The 16,131-nt window shown below is 41.8% G+C and overlaps 1 long non-coding RNA gene across 1 annotated transcript; it reads left to right on the forward strand.

Annotated features, from left to right (window-relative positions):
• The first annotated feature begins 1,564 nt into the window (after positions 1-1,564).
• Positions 1,565-15,590, forward strand: LOC132250001 (uncharacterized). The gene is made up of 3 exons (XR_009461574.1): positions 1,565-1,627; positions 12,252-12,364; positions 15,079-15,590. It is a non-coding gene; the product is annotated as an uncharacterized LOC132250001 (long non-coding RNA).
• Positions 15,591-16,131: the final 541 nt, after the last annotated feature.

The following is a 16,131-nucleotide window of genomic DNA, read 5'->3' on the forward strand; positions in this document are numbered from 1 at the left end:
ATTAATAGCATTTCAAGCAAAGTGAGAGAGAAAGAACTCTGACTTGGGTAATTATTGAACGGGATAACTTGGGTAATCATCAAATGTGCCAAGAAACTTATCATCTGAAAGGTAACTGTTTCTAAAATGTACTAGATAAATCAAGGTATTCCAGAATTCTTGATAGAGTTCTCATTTTGGAATCTTCCATTAGATTCTACTTTCATTATTTTGGCTTATGAAACTTTCAAAAGTAAGTAACTCCATGTGAGGAATTCAATTTAGAAAAGAGATGCCTGAGGGGGGACGTGATAAGGGTTTACAAAATACTAAACAGTGAACAGAAAATAAGCAGAGATATTTTATTACAGTTTCTCTCAATACAAGAACTAGGGGTCATAAAATGAAGCTAGTATGAAGGTAGTTTAAACAAAAATAAGTTCTTTTTCACACAATGTGTAATTAAAGTGTGGAACTCATTGCCACCAAATAATGTGAAAGCTGACAGTTTAGTCGGATTTTAAAAGGGATTGGAGGAAAGGTGTACCAGCATTGAGCATGGGATTTAGGGGTACAGCCTCTGAATCAGAACTTCCTAGACCGTAAATCAGGGATGGGCAATGATTTGGGCCCAAGGGTCACATAGCGAGTTTTGATGAACTGTTACAGGACAGCACTTTCACCTCCACTGAACAAAACTCCCTATGGGGCTTTTGGGCAGGCAGGGAGCAGTGTTTGGGAGCAGGACAATGGGTGAGGCCAGGATCATAGGGCCTGGTCCTGGGGCGGTGACAGCTTGGGACTGGGGCCCGGGCTGAGTCACTGTTCACTCACTGCACATTCTGCCCTGTGGGAAGCATGGGGGGGACGTTTGTATGGAGGTGTGTGTGGGGTATGTGGGGGACATGAGAACATGTGTTGGGGAAGCTGCCTGGGTGCTACACCCCAGAAGCAAGCCAGGGGTGAGGGGAGGGACTGGGAGGCAAGGGATATGCAGCAGAGCTCGTGAGGGTAGTGCAGTCCACAGCTGCTCCCACAGAACTCCACATGGGGCTGAGCCCCAGTGCTCCACTCGACAGGCATTGGCCAGGCCCTGGCAAGCAGCTTCTGGCAGTGCTGTTCCCAGTGTGGCTACAGCCAGCCAGGTGCTACTCTGCTTTCCTCATCTCCAGCACAAGTTTCCCAGCTGAAGCTTCCCCACCACCCACTCAGAGCAGTGCAGCTGGGGCAGAGGTGGGAGGAGGAGCTGGCAGGGGCTCAATTCTAATCAATGGCAAAACAATCATTGACTTCAATTATACAAGACTGGACCGGGATGCACACCTTAAAGAAAGATCTGCATTAACAGCTTGGTACAGAGTTGTGAGCACTCCCAACTCCCAAATTAAAGTTGAGGGTGCTTATTACTGTATACAGGATCATAGCACCAATGAAGAAAAGACCTCAGAATCCTTCTAAAATTACAGCATTCTATGTTGTGGCAGGACACTGTTGGTACCTGCCACTTTAAGAGTGAAGCCAAGCAGCCAGCAGGTGCTTGATTGCAGCAGCCATTTTAGACCTCTGGCCACCTATATAGAGCAGTTCACTGCTGGTAGGCTAGGTAGTAACATGGTCTGGCTGCAAGGCTGAATGCAACACCCTGGCGGTAAGGGCAGGACCTGTAGGGGATGGTTTGGAGGCTCCTGGTCCTGGGCATGACCTAAAACTGCACCTTGCTGGGAATAGGTGGCCTGGTGGGCCTCTCAGTGGCACGGGAGTCCACAGAAAATGCCAGGCCAGTTACCGCCCCGGTGAAAGGTGAGTAGGGGTGCCTTAACCCCAGCCCTCACCTTCAGGTGGGTCTTCTAACATTGGAGGTAGTTGGGCCCAGGCATGGCTGTGGCCACCTGAGCCCTGTGGGGTGCAAGACCCCGAGGAGAGGTAGTCGGGGCCAGGTATGGCTGCGGCCACCTGAGCCCACCGGGGAGGCAAGCCTCATGGCCCCAGCGAGGGGGTGGAGATGAGGGGCACCAGTGAGGGGGGAGACCAGAGGTCTGGGAGTTCAGCATTGTCTGAGTGTACAGGGTTGTCCCGGGAAGGGGCCAGGGCAAGCTTAGACCCAGTCAGGTAACTGGCTGGCCACTACCCTGATGAGGGTTGTGGGCAAGGCCCAAAAAATGGTATGTCTGCCACTCAAGGTATGAACTAGCTAAAGCCTATGGCCTAAGGGGCCTGCTCCAAGAGGGAGTAAGGCAGTACAAGTTGTTGAGGTGTGAAAGAGACCCTGTGAGAGGGGGTGGAGTGTGAGAGGCCTTAGTGAGAGTCGGGTAGTGTGAATGTGTGTGCATCTGAGGCCTGACGACAAGGCTTAAGCTCAGTCCAGCTGTAGGCTGGGAGCATTGTCATCTGGATGCCATCTGCAAGGCTTGGGCTGCAGTGTAGGGGAGGAACAGAGCCGCAGATAGCGCCCCCTGGCATCGGGGCAAGAAATGGGCAGCCTCCTGCCTTAATTAACAACTTAATTACAACAAGGTGTGGGAGATGGGGAAACCAGCACTGTGGCTGGTCAGGGACCCCTATTCTGCCACAGTGGCAATAAGCTAACATTTTACAATTCAACTTCAATTCAGTGCAACTTCTTCCCCCTGACCTTGTTTCCCTAGTTTAAGTGGCAAATCTTTAAAGACAAAAACCTGAAATTATGTTAACAGAATATACAATCTAACTTCCCACTCAGAGTAAGAAAGTAATTATTTCTTGTCCCCAGTGATTTTGGTGAATAAGAAAGATCATTGGTCTATCAGGCTAAGTATAGGCAGTCAAAAAGCACGAGGCTGAATCCATTCAACTTTCACAGGTTTGTCCAAGTTGCATAGATTGAACCAATGAGCAGGTGAGCAGACTTTTACTTTTGATTCTGGAAATGCAGCCTCAAGCCTGTAGTGGCTCAGGCCAGAAGCCAGGGGGTGCTAGAGCAGACTGCTTCAATCTGGAGGGTATCTGGGACAACAGTTCAATAAACTGATTTTAACCTAAATTAGTTAAGTCTGATACTACATCCATGAACAATGCATGCCCCCAGTGACTGGGGGGGGGGGGGGGGCAGGGCAGGGCACGGTGGTGCTGGTAGTGGTGGGAGCATGGTAGCAGCAGCAGAAGTGCGACAGCGGTAAGTGGGGAGCTCTTGCAGATGCCACTGGCACTGTGGGGAGTGGGGGTGGTGAGTGCTGACCAGGGGTCGACAACTATCCACAGGTGCTGCTGGCAGCATTGGTGGTAGCCAGTGGCAATCGCTGACCACCCACAGATGCCACCGGTGGTGTTAGTAGTCAGGAGGTGGGGTTGGCGAGCGGTGATCACCCTCAGGCGCCACTGACAGGGTCAGTGGTACCTTTTTGTAGGGGGTGCACCACCATGCTCAGGCAATGCACGTGCACCCCCTATGCATTGCCAATGACTACATCCATCCAGGTTTATCTTAAATTAGTTCTGACCATTTGAAAGCAGTTTGTGTGCTTAACTTCTGTTGTGTTCAGTTTTTAATTGGTTTCTGATCACTTATACTAGTCTGTGTGTAATTTGTCCCTTGCCTTAGTGGACACATGGACCTTCTTACTGGAAACTTTATATCTTTGAAAGAGAATTTGTATCAACCTCTACTGTGAACCTATAACTCAGACTTTGGGCAGAGGATCTGCTAGAGCATGGTTTTCCAAGCTTTTCCATAGTGTGGAACACACAATATTTTGAGTGCTACCCTCAGCTCTTTCCTAAGCATATGGGCCACCAGCCTTTCATTTGCAATCTTGTAACAAATCTGGAGCAACCACAGGAATTGCTGACAAGGAAAAGTAAGGTTGGGAAAGCATTTAGCTATTTTTAACTGCTTCATTTGTGGTTCTGACATCTAACTGTTTCTGATGAGACAGTGGTTACTACAAACATCTAGGCTGCCTTTTCCTCCTTGTTTCCAAGTGCTTGTCTAAGTTTCCAGTATTTTGTTTTCATGGGTTATCTTTTGAAGTAACTAGAAGCAAGGATGCAGCACTATGTGGTTTACTAACTCCTTATAGACCACTAGCAAGATGTTGGCAGACTATAATTTAAAGACTTTTGTTACAGAGCTCATGGAGGAGCAGTTCCTATACTCCTATCAAGTTTTCCTAATATGGAATATCTCTGCAATGGGTCAGTCCCACTGATATCCTCCTGGTGTGCTGTCAAGAGGGCTAAGTTGCCAAGCAGTACAGCACTACATTCGGTAACAGATGCAAAGTCCAATGAAGATATTGTGTAACTATTTGTGTCATTTCTTTCTCTCCCCCTTCCCTTAGCTCAGCTACACTATCCCCCCAAAAGGTACCCGTTACCAGCTCACAGAGCTAAAAGCTTTGGCTTGGAGCCTTTCTTCTGCTTCCTTTAGGCTCCTTACAGAAACAAAAACAGCTTGTTCCAGCACAGCAATTTACTTTTCAGATGTGCACAACCTACATTTCTGGGAAGACAAACTACACTGAACTGTAGTAAGCTGAACAACATGATGATACCCGAGTGGTCTTTTACCACTTGGGATTCAGCTTAAGAATTGCCATATGGCCCTCCAGCCAGGAAACTTTAAAAATACATGTGTAAAGTCCGACAGGACTTCCAGTTTTATTTATCTCTGAATATCTAACTGTTAAAAGGGAAATGTAATTTTCCTAAGTTGATGTCAGCTTGATTGTTATTATAAGAAACACCTAAATCACTCCAACTGACTGCCAAAAAAAAGTTTTGTTCTCTGTTTTTGAGTCTGGTTCCTTTAAGAAAGGACAGCATTTATGTAGGTTCATTAAATGTTTTTTTCCTGGTACAAGTCAATCAGTTTCACCTATTTGTTTTATACACCAAATACCCCCCCCAAATTGGTGTGTAGAGAACACAGAACATGAAGGAAGATTAGAACAGATGTAGTATTGTAAAATATTTTAATCAGAATTCAAAACTAAGTTGAGTGAGCAGCCCTTTTGAAGCCACAAAAATATGGTCCATATTTTCCATTTACAGGAACATGTGTTATGTCCATGATGTCTCCTAATTTGTTCTAGTGACACTTCATTATTCAAGATGCATTTAAAGAAAATCCCCAAGATCTTACCTGACTAAAGACTTGGCTGTGATGGAGGTAGTGAGCCTATACCAAATCCATTAAAGGAGCCAATGGCTGAAACCAATTTAATGCCTTAAGGCCAGAGTCTTTTTGCAGTATGCCATTCCATCAGATCACTGGGGACTTGATAAATAGCTGGTGTGGGAAGTAGAGTAGAGGAGGATTCTTATTTATGAAGAAAGAAGCTGTTCTGCACCTGAGACCAATCCTAGGCCCAGAGCGACTTTTTAAATATTTATACCCCTTTCTTATGGGAAAATTAGCCATTGGATTCAGATACTAGAAGATTCTTACCTCCAGCTATTCTAAATCCCAAAGACTAACTGGGCTCCATATTTTTTCTCTCTGTGAACCAGTGTTATGGGCCTAACACTCACACCCATTGGCTAGGCTTAAATTTGCTCCAGTTGCCCCATCTCGGGTCTAAACGGATTTCGTTTCACATAGGTGGGTCCTAGGTACCTGCGAAGAAAAAAGGCAGAAGATAATTGCTTTTCAGGCTGCAGCAATACATACAAGCAAAACTTTGTTCAATGACAAATACATACTTTAATAAATGTGGGGTTTTTTGCCAAGGATAAAAAAGCATAAACTTTCACCCTAGCCCAAGCATTCACTATCAGCTTTCTAGTAGTCTTCTTTAAAGGCGCAGTTCTGTCACAGAAAATATGAAAATGAAGAAGTTTTTTTAACTCTTACCCTGCTACTTGGGGGGGGCGGGGGGGGGGGAGAAATAGGATTGTGGGTGACATAGTTTAGTCAAATATGTTGGCTTACAAGAAAGAATGGGAACATAGGCCTTCCAAACCACAACTATCAGCAGGCAGTGCTCCCTAAAAAGGAAACATACCTGCAAGGAGTATTGGGTATTTGCCACAAGCCTGAATGAGGGACATTCCCAAGCATATTGTTCCCTCACCTCTTTTGCCAAGAAATTTCCTAAAAAAGTTATCACAAAAAAAAGTCACAATTTTGTAATTTTCAAATTAGAAAAAGATCTGGCTGATACAAGAGCTAATTGGGAGCAGCAAAAAAATGCAGTAAACATTACAAATAAGGGTAGGAGTAATTTTTCTGAATAAATGCCTCAAACCAGAAGTTTGACATAGCTGTTATCATTCCATGTTCTCTGTCCTTTAAGCTGCTCCGTAGACATGTCTAGCATTAGGCTTATTTTTTAAAGTATTAATTTCTAGTACAGCTGAAATATGAGTCACCTGGCTTCCCAGTCATGAGGGCTGAGCTAGTCAAATGATTTAACATACAAGGACTTCATGCTGGTGGTATAAACCAAGGGATGTAGCTGCTGGGGACTACAGACCACCCAATTAGCATGCAGGCCCACCCAAATTTTAGCCTGTATGAATGCCAAGTATAAGTAAGTTCACTAACAAGTTTCCTTTCCCCTGACCCACATACCCTCAAGACAAGAGTTCAGAAATCGGACATTCAAAATATTGTATCAGATTTAACCAAAACCAAAGTGATTGTAGTACAGTGGAATCTTCTTCACATAAAGCAACTGTAGACAGAGATAATTAGATGTGTTAGTCTGAAGTCAGACAGAAGTAAGGACAGGGTGGCACCTTAAAGACTAATTTGTTCATAAAGGCATGTAAATGATTATTTGGGGCTAAGGGAAGGAGGAGAGGGGAATTCACAAAGCTTTTGTAGGCTGCAGCCTACTTCATCAGATACTATGAAATATGAATGGACTTGCAGAGAGCAGGAGTACTATATAGAAAGAGATAAAGTAATTTAAATACAAAGGATAAGGAAAAAGGGGAAGGAAGATAGGTGGGACAGGTACTGCTGAGGGAGGTGATCCAGTTTATGATGATTTCTGGTTCTGCAGCTTCCTTGGATGATTTTTTGTTCTTCAGCTTCCATCACTGAGTAGCTGTTTTTAAACAGCCGAACTTTAAAAACCAACTTGAATGTAAAATTGTGGAACAAAACAACATAATCCAGTCTGGGGATTGCAAGTATGAACTCAGCAGAGACTTTGGATTCTTATTCCATTACTGGTCTGGCTTTTCTAGCTCTCATGTCCTCCAATGGGTTAACTACTTTGTTTATCCCTTTGATCTCTTCAACCTACTTTCACCGCCCTCAGCAGTGCTCCCTCCCCTTATCCTTTCCTCCTCCTTTCTCTATCCTTTGTATTTAAATGACTTTATTCCTTTCTGTTAGTACCCCTGCTCTCTGCAAGTCCATATAGCATCTGATGAAGTAGGCTGTAGCTTACAGAAGCTTATGCCTTTCTGAATGAGTTAGTCTTTAAGGTGCTATCCCACCCTGGCTTCTACAGAACTGTGCGCTTGTAGCATTTGATTGACAGGGTATAAGCACATGTGACAGACTGGAGGGGGAATACAAAATCTACAACGTTGTAAATATTTTGCAATATAAACAGTCTTCTCTGATATCAGACTTTTAGTTATAGCCATTCCCCATAAATTGGGGTTCACCCAAACTTCTATTCCTAGCTATGCAACTGATTTAAATAAACTAAAACCTAAGCTAATTTACAACGTTGTCAGTCACAGCATTGATTAGGCATTAGATAATGGTGTTATTACATTTACTGAATGGCAAGCAGTCTCCAATATTTCCAATGTTTTTCTTTTCTACTTACAATTTATTCAGTGAACCTCACCATCAATAAGTTATCCAATAATACAGTTTTAATATCTGTGTTGATTGGTACCAGCCTATATCCTAAAACGTTAGACCTACAAACATTTATGTAGATACCCGACTTTACCATTTCAATGGATTTCAAGGGATATTTTTTCCATACTTCAGATTTGTCAAGCAGCTACTTATGACAGGAGCCAGGGTATGGAGCCACTGACTACAACTGCTACTTCTGAATACCGAAGTTCCAGTAAAGATTGTTTTACTAGTGAGGAAATCTTGTTAGAAAAAAAAAAAAACAACTTTATCATGGAAAGCTAGGTACATGGGGATTTTAAAGTTTAAGTAAACATGTACTTGCTAATTATTACCATAAAATTTGGAGAGAGATTTTTCCAAGCAATCAGTATCTCAAAAAAAAAAAAAAAAAGTTATTTATGTCACCATCCCAGATTCCCATGATTACATTTGAAAAAGAAATCCTAAGAGAAACATGAAAACAATCCTGGTTCCATTGAATTTAGAAGCAAAATTTCCATTGTCTTCAGTGGGACCAGATTTTGCCCATGCTTTTTTACATGATCACAATAGTTTTGAATTATCTGGGGACCTCATTCAAATTCTGATTAGGTCACAAGAGAAAATTAGCTTGGCAATTTCTTCCCATGACCTCATGGATATTTGTCTACGTCATTAAACCTCTACACAGTTTGTTATGAACTGTGGTTTCTGCTGACAACAATAAAAGAACTGGGCTAGCAGGGGTTGTGAAGGTCAGAAATGAGTTGAACTGGCACATCTGCCCAAGGAAGCTTGCACAGCATGTATCTGTATTATGCTTTTTTTTGTAGTCAGGATGAATGTTCTAATTTTAAAGCAATTCATACCTAGTGTATTTACTTGTATATTTTGAATCATACCTCAAGAAAAAGAAGTGTGTCAAACAGATACATGATCATAGTATTGATTTTTTTTAAAAATGCTTTTACTAATTCTATAGGGTGTAGAGAAGTTAAACCTCAAACAATGCACAGATGTATTGAATGATCCTGCTGAGTGCTGAAGGGAGACTACTATGCATTGTGGAGAGCTAAGCTGTTTAAAAAAAAAATAAAAAACAAAAGTCACCCATCTCAAATGTGGTAATGTTTTCTCATGTTATTGTTTAGTTAAAAAAGTAATGCCTCCTATAAGGAAACCCTAACATGGGGCCTGAGGGTGCCATAATAATTAGAATTAAATAGCCCTATTTTTTTTGTTCTCATAACACTTAAAATTAATTTAGCAATAAAACTAACTGTGCATCATTTCTCTTTAGTGAGTTAATATATTTGTTTTCTTAGGGAAAAAAGTCAACTAAGATAGATAATCATCCTAAATAGTGATACAAAGCATGTAGAGATTGCAATCTCTATAGTCTGAACAACAAACATGAAATGTTGACAAATAGTTTTATCTTTAATTGCTGCTCATTGTGAGTCATTTTGTAATCTATAATACTGGAGACTTACATAAATAGAAGTAACATTTCCTTTCCAATTTAAAAAATGTGAGCGATAAACTAGTGATTTCACTAGAAGGAAACCTGATTATCCTGAATGTAACCTTAATTGATTTTATGTGATTTTTAGAATTGTACTTGCCATTGGTACTTAAGTAGGGGGACGTGTGTGAAAAATTGTTTGTTTTCTTTATTTCCCTTCTGTATGTAAAGACCAGTCCACATAATATTACACTGGTTTAACTAAAGATGCATCAATTTAAATCTCATTTATGGCAGTTTAGCTTCCACATATAAATTTACAGACACAAGGTAAGCAAATATAGTCAGTTTTAAACAAACTTGCACAAGGCTGCATGCTGGATTAATTAAAATCTGCTCTTAAATGTATTCAGCATAGAGCAGTGACACTTTGGTGTGCAGCAAAACACTATGGCTTTCTGAGAATAGGCAATAGCAAAATTGATGTTATATGTAGTTGTCCTTCTGAGGAGAAGGGACCCCCAGTGCCAACTGCAGCTGTCTCAGAATGCTTTGGCTGGATTTACAAGGACCAGTGTAGAGCAATGGTGTGATTTGGCTGATTTCACCTGCGACAGTCTGGCAGTCAGTAATCCAAAAACCTCACTAATCCGCACTAGGACTTCCCCACATTAGCACAGATTAGGGAAATTCTACTGTATCATATGGAGTATTTGTGTACATTGTGACAGAGCATAAGGAATTTAGCATGTTAAACTCTGTTCAGTAATCTCTTGCATCCAGAATAAACCAGCTAAGGTTTTGGAGCTTACAATACAAGGTAGTTTTACACATCTTTCATGTACTTTATCACTAAGTATTCTACCTGTATTTGTCTGATTACCAATTCCCACGTGACAGGGCATGTCTACATGTGCTATTAATGCAATTGAATAAACTCTGGCACAATTCATGCCAGAGTTTAGTGCTCCCAGGCACCATTTTTACTCATGCAGCCTGCCAGCATGGGGCTGCTGCAACCCATCTCACTATGCTGTGGAGAGGCTGGCTGGGGAATGAGGGTACTCCAGTGCAGAGCTAGCCAGCAGGCAGCCCCCTCACTGAAGCACCCTTATGCCCCAGCCAGCCCCATCAAGTCTACATGTGCATTGCAGCATACTAAATAGCACTGCAGTGGGATAGTACTTGTGTTTACATGTACTACACTACGGCATTGTTTATTAGTTTACTACAGCCTAATAGGTCCACATGTGTAGATACAGAGACTTTACTGCGGAGTCGATTAGGCAACTCTGCAGTAAATGTCTTGTGTAGACATGCCCACAGTTGAACTTCATCACTGGTAATAATATTCTCTACCCCGCTACTATCATACACAGATGACATTCAGGAGGCATATACCCAAGAGGAGGTTTGAAAGTGTCAGACTCCATGATAACGGAAAAAGGAGCATCAAATTCTTTGCCTCTCAGGGCTAGTAAAGCAAACCTAGTTACCCTACATCAGTGACTTTCAACCTTTTTCATTTGTGGACCTCTAAAAATTTTTGAATGGAGATGTGGGCCCTTTTGAATTGGAGATGTGGGTACTTACATACTTTTGATTGTACTAAGGAAAGAGAGTCATCTTTCATGGACCCCTTTGACATAGTCTATAAACCCCTACCCCCCCAGGGGTTTGTGGACCACAGGTTGAAAACCACAGCCCTTCATGAAGCAGTTTTTCCCAGTCTCCCATTACTTCCTACCAACCAGGTGAGAAGCATTTCACATGGGTGATTTTCTTCTGTTCTTTTCCCCCAGCTATCTTGAACCCTCCAAGCCTGTTGCTGAAGAAAACTTTCAGCTTTTAATAGAGACATCTCTCAGCCCTGGGGCAGAGGGGAATGGGGAGTGGCAATAAAACCCTTTTTCTCTTCTGGTGTTTTAGGGCCCACAATTGGAAAGAGTCCAGTGGAGTGAAACACAAATGGTTAGGGGGCTGGGACACACAACTTCTGGAGAGAGGCTGAGGAAACTGGGCTTATTTAGTCTGCAAAAGAAAAGACGGGGAGATGACAGAACAAGGAGCAATGGTCTTAAGTTGCAGTAAGCAAGGGAAATTTAGGTTAGATATTAGAAAAAAGGTTTTTATAAAGGAGGGTAGTCAAGCACTGGAGCAGGTTACCCAGAGAGGTTATGGAATCTCCATCCTTGGATGTTTTTAAGCCCCAACTGGACAAAACTTTGGCTGGGATGATATAGTTAGGGACGGTCCTGCTTTGAGGCCCCTTCCAACCCTAATTTTCTATGATGATATAATTCTATGAATCAGTCTCAGCTGCAGAAGTGAACAATCTCCCTGTTAGCCCTTCATCAAGACTACAGGGTGGGGTTGCAGGAATAAACCTGTGACAGAAAATGACACAAAGGGAGGTGGAAATGCTGATATGGATAAAATTAAAAAAAAAAAAGATATAGGATAGGTGAAAGAGAGGAAAAGAGATGAGTGAGTGTGCCAGACAAGAGTACCACCCTATCAATCAATAGTTTAATGATATGGAGTTATCAAGGTCATAGAAAAAGCAATTTCTCAGGTAGCTAGGGCCATCACTTGATACTAAATTATATTCAATATATTTAATATTTTTGATATTCAGAAAGGTGAATTAAAGTGCTCTTGGGAGCGGATCCATCAACTATTTAAGTTAATGGGAATCTTTGACTTGTGATCAGGCCACTGTGACCTGTGTGCTAAGTGGGCTGTTGCATTTTGTAGTAGCTGGAACTTTACCTAAGGTGTATAACTTTGTTACTAGATGACATGAATTGTAAAAATCAAACCAAAATGTTGTAAATCTGTGGATGACGCTCAAGAATGCAGTGATTCTTAATTAAATTAACAAAGAAATATTCTACACAGTGTGCTCAGAGTATTTGTGATTTTAAAAAGAACTTCAATAACCCTGACATGTAGACCATTTAACATGTTATTATGGTAACATCTCTGTTCAAAAAGTAAGAGTCTGTTCTTTTACAGGTTGGTGGACTTCCTACATAGAGCTTTAAACTAGGTTCATCGGGGGATGGGGATGTCAAAGACAGGGCGAAACCAGGAAAGGCAGCCATGAACCACATGCAGGAATAGACTAGGTAAGTACTAAGGGGCCCACTAAGCATCAGGCTAGGGGGCACCCTATCGGGGGGCTTAGGCATCTCTGTACTAATGCTAGGAGTATGGGGAATAAGCAGAAGGAACTTGCCCTCCTGCTTGCAAACAAAGATTTTAACCTGGTTGAGCTAACAGAAACCTGGTGGGACCCTACCCACAATTGGGCAGTGGGCACTGAGGACTACAGGCTATACAGGCAAGATAGACTGGGGGAAAAAAAGAGGGGGACGTTGCTCTATGTGTTAGAGAACATCTTCTGTAATAAAGATAGGGATAGAAGAAGGGCAGATCAAAGTCCTATAGGTCAGATTACACGGGGATAGGGGTGAGAAGGACTTGGTAGTGGGGGTCTACTACAGACCCCCCCCACCAGGAGGAAGAATTAGACCCAGAATTCTCAAGACAGCTCTCAAAAGGCAGTACGCTTAAAAGACCTGGTTGTCAGGGGTGACCTAAATTACCCGGACATCTGGTGGGAGGAGCAGTCAGCCAGGTCTGCCCATTCACATAAGTTTCTAACCTGCATACAGGACCTGCACTTACCACAGGAGGTATGCAGCAGTCCCACTAGGGGAAATGCCTTACTTGACTTGGTGCTGGCCACAGGGGATGACTTGGTTGGGGATCTGCAGGTACAAAGTAACCTAGGAGACAATGAACCCTATCAACAGGTGGTCACTATCTGGCGTAAGGTGGGAAAGACAACTAGTAGGGCAGAAGTGCTACACTTCTGGAAGGCCAACTTCAACGAGCTCAAGAGATTAGTTAGAGTGGGACTGAGGGGTAATAACATCAATGAGTTGGAACTCCCACCCTTCCTGGACTCCCTCAAGCCTTACTTAGAGTGCAGTTAGCCTTACTTTCTTGCATTAGCAGGTGCATCACAAGCAGGTCTAGTGAGGTGATACTTCCCCTCTATGCAGCACTGGTGAGGCCACAGATGGAGTACTGCATTCAGTTTTGGGCACCGCACTTCAAGAGGGATATGGATAACCTGGAAAGGGTTCAGGGGAGGGCTACTTGTATGGTTGAGGGCCTTCAGGTAAGATACTATGAAGACAGACTGAGGGACCTGAATCTCTTCAGTCTCCGCAAGAGAAGGCTGAGATGTGATCTTGTGGCCATCTACAAACTCATTGGGGTGGGGGGGGAGGGGAGGGGGAGGGGTCAGCAGGGAATAGGGGATACTCTGTTTACCAGGGCACCCCTCGGGGTTATTAGAAACAATGGCCATAAAACTGAAGGAGAGCAGATTTAGATTGGACATCAGGAAAACAATTCTTTACAGTGAGGGTTGCCAAAATATGGAATAGGCTTCCAAGGGAGGTGGTGCTTTCCCTTACCTTGGAGGTGTTTAAAAGTAGATTAGACGAGCACCTGGCAGGGGTTACTTAACCCCAGCACTCATTTCTGCCCAGAGCAAGGGGTCGAACTCAATGATCTAATTGCTCCCTTCCAACTATAGAAATCTATGAAATCTATAACTAGCTGAGTTCAGTAATCCAAGCTTCCTTCGAGCAAATGCCACTGTTTCAAACTGCATACTTCTGTTCTATTCCACAGCATGTTTATGTGCAGTGGTTTCTTTTTAATGCGCCTGCAGTGTTTTCATTTTAAGGAGAAACAGGCTAATTTTCCTTTTGTCTAATGTATAAACAAAAAGGGTTTGTGTCAGTGGGTGCATCTACGTGTGCTCTCAGCACGAAGCAATAAACTCTGGCACATATCAAAGGTGTTTTAGTTCAAAAGTGAACCGCCACCATTTTCTCCGAACTGACGTGCATTTTACCACTTTTACAACTGCAAGCAACACAGCCCAATGCATGTCAGCTTGCAGGTCTCTGGCTCACTGTAGCACAGAAAAGTATGTGTATAAACACCCATTATGACTGTGCACTGTATGAGACAAATAAGGACTAGCTGGACAAAAATAAAATCTAACTGAAAGCACAGTTAAATAAAAGATAACAATTCAGTTTCATTGCATATTCCTTCATTCATGTCACTAAGTGAAATTAAAAATGCACATCGAACTAAATGGGCAGATTCTTTAAAATGAGTCACAAAACACCTGCAATGTTTGGTCGTAATGGCTTTATTTTCAGAAATGCTGAGCTACCATCATTCCAAATGAACATAGAAAAAATTGCACTCTCAGCACCTCTGAAGAGTTCAGGTACTAGAAGAGACGGATTCTATGAAATCTTACCATCTCTGCGATATCATCACAATGCCAATGCTTATTTTAATCTTAGAAATGAGTAACTGTGCTGCTGGTTGCACATTATGTTGATAAAGCAGCTTGGTTGAGTGATACGGATTACCAGGCTTTTTGACTTATATACTTTACGCTTTTTCTTATAATAAAGAGCTCTCTATGATTAAAAAGAGAGTCAGATATGTTAAAATATGCTGTGTTAGTTCCTTTGTTGAAATGACAGTCAGGAATATCACTGAATTATAGATTACTAAGGCAAAGCAAAGTGGAGCTCAGGTTGGACTTGTTTACTTGTTTAGTCTGGATATTTATCATATCAGAGTAAGGATTAGTGTGGCGTTAGTGTTTCTTTAGGAAGGATCCTCCAGTTTCCTGCCTGGAGAAGGGAGGGAGAGAATGTATAGAGAAGTCTAGTGAGGGTAAATATAAATAATTTAAAAGGAGAAACAATGATTAATGTTTTTTGTTCTTTTGTAGAAAATACATGCTCAAGAAGCATATGAAGTAGTCCTCAACTGATGCGATTAGGAACTAGCACGTGTGACTTCTTTGTAAAATCTGTAATGCACTGTCTGGAGAGGAAACCAAAACTTTCAACATGCCAGCACAAAAGAAAGTTTACTAGAGATAGATATTCCCTTAGGAAGCACAACAGATAATGTTTACTAGAGAGAGATTCTCATTGGAAAGAGATTCCATTTGGGCATACATTGTACATGGAAAACTCTCTAAACAAACAGAGCAAAAGATCAATATTGAATTTAAAAAAATTTAAAAAACCCACTACCAACCACTCAGGATCCTATTGAGACAATTGTTCTGCTTCTGCGGCCCTTCTCTTCTTTGTGCTCTTATGTTGCCATTCAAAATCTCTCTCTTACTTATGGGATTTACCAAGAAGTTATAAAAGACTTCATAGTCAAAAATATGACTGACTGTAATATTATTTTATGTCAAGTTAACCTATTGACTTATAAAATAAATTATTTTCTTTGGACAACAATTCTTTTTTTCAGTAGCACTAAATGCCAAGTACTAATTTATTTTCCTGTTTATGCCAACATTGTACAATTTGTCTATTAAACATATTCTATTGGTTAGAATAGTACTTGCTGTTTCCCATCACAAAAGTGGTGGCTGTAGCTGTGTGTCTAAATCTCAGAGCACTACTCAGTAGACTTCCTAAGTGATTAGTGCAGAGTATTATCGTCTATACCATCTGGCTGTCTGATATAGAAGCAATTTTAAAGATATCAAATGAATGACACATTCTTCTGTATTTTAGACAAACTATTACATAACCAAAAAGTGGAAGCTGAATTTAAAATAACCAGCATTATGTATATTTATATGAACAATTCTAATTGTAAAGAAAATAGACATCTGTCCATCTTAATTTTAATTACTAGAGAACTAATTAACCAGTACATAGGTACAATCGAGATAATGCAGCTTAACATACACAGAGTCTACATATTCAACTCAGTAGGAGTGAAATCTGCTTAAATGAAGAGACTAGTTCAATTTCCG

Source organism: Alligator mississippiensis, chromosome 1, assembly GCF_030867095.1.
Source record: "Alligator mississippiensis isolate rAllMis1 chromosome 1, rAllMis1, whole genome shotgun sequence".
NCBI lineage: Eukaryota > Metazoa > Chordata > Crocodylia > Alligatoridae > Alligator > Alligator mississippiensis.